Below are 1596 nucleotides of genomic sequence, written 5' to 3' on the forward strand. Positions count from 1 at the left end.
TGAGCATATTGCCAGAGTCTCTTGTAGACTGTAAAGTCAGTGAATCTGAATAGATCTCCCTTAAAATCTATGACATGTCTTCAGCTTCACTTATTCACATTAAAATCTCTCTGATTAGTGTCATAAACTTTTCTCTTTGAGCACACCCTGGGTGGGATAAGGGGCAAAGAGCTGCATGGGACAGCACTTCTCAAATGCTGACTTGCACACGAATGGGGGTCTTGTTAACATGCAGATTCTGATACAGGAGGTCTGGGGTGGGCCCTGAGAGTCTGCATTCATAGCAAGCTCCCAGGTGATGCCAGGCTGTTGGTCTGGGAGCAGACTTCGGTAGCAAGTGTCTGCGGTGGCAACACATTTGATCAGATTGCTTCCCTTTGAAGACCTTTGATAAATCTGAGAGAAAAACTGTTTTATGGAGGCAGAGAAAAGAGGAGGAATTAATTGATAGCAGGGTACACAAAAGTATATCTTTTGTTAGGTAATCAGTGAAATGTGACTATTCATAAGAGAGAGCAGTGGGGACTGTAGCAAACTGGAAAGAATGGGCCTCAGTGAGGGAGTGGGTGCCACTCAGCTCTAGCACCTTGGCACCATGGAGCCACATGACCCATAGTGCCAGATCTTCCAGCTTTATGAGATAACCCAGACACTGAATTCTATGAATTTTTAAAATTTTTATACATCAATTAATTCACATCAAACTAACTGGCCAACTAAAAACCAACTAGTATCATGTGAGCCAAACAGAACGTGTATGAAGACAAAATGGCATGTGAGTGAACAAATTCTAGATGGGAAAGAATTACTTCCTGGGCCCTGGAGGTTAGTAAGGTAGGGAGAGGACACTTCCTGAGTATAATAGGGGTTGAGTAATAAAAAGAAAGTGGGAGGCCTTGGAAGACCAACATGGCTACTTCCAAACATGTTGCCTACTTATTCCATCTCTCCCTCCTAGGGATGATGCAGAATTTCTCCCTCTGGAGCTTGAGGTAGGAGGAAATAAAGAACAAGGGGCTCACAGCCGAATCTGGATTATGAGTGATGTGTTATTATGACTTGTGGTAGCACTGCTGTCCAATGACCCTTGGGGAGTGTTTTCTCTATCCATCTGCTGAACTGGCCCTGTCTTCTTCACGGGAGATCTGTGGACACAGGATGTTTAGGTCCCTGTAGGTAGCCTTGTGGATGGTAAGATTCCAGAGAACATCCCCGAGGGCAAGTTGGATAAAATGAGTTGGAAAGACTTCATTTAGTCCACTCTCATTTTGTGACAATCTGAATCTCATTGAAGGCCTAGATGGAAAGCAAATTCCGGAGGCCAGGTTTTGGCGTTCCCTTCAACTTCACCTCTAGGTTACCGGGAGAACTAAATGTGAGCATGTGTGAAACATGCTTTGTAAACTATAAAGCACCACAAATATGTCAGTGATTATTAGGAGGTAGCAGGAATTCAGATAGCCTCAGTTAGTATCCCGGTTCTTACTAACTCTGTAAACATAGTCAAGTGACTCAACTTTGCCAAACTTGTCTCTCCACCTGTAAAATGGGGTGCACAAAGCCTATCTTATCTCTGTAAAGATTAAATGAAATAGT

Source organism: Macaca thibetana, chromosome 12 (assembly GCF_024542745.1).
Source record: "Macaca thibetana thibetana isolate TM-01 chromosome 12, ASM2454274v1, whole genome shotgun sequence".
In the NCBI taxonomy this organism is placed as follows: Eukaryota; Metazoa; Chordata; class Mammalia; order Primates; family Cercopithecidae; genus Macaca; species Macaca thibetana.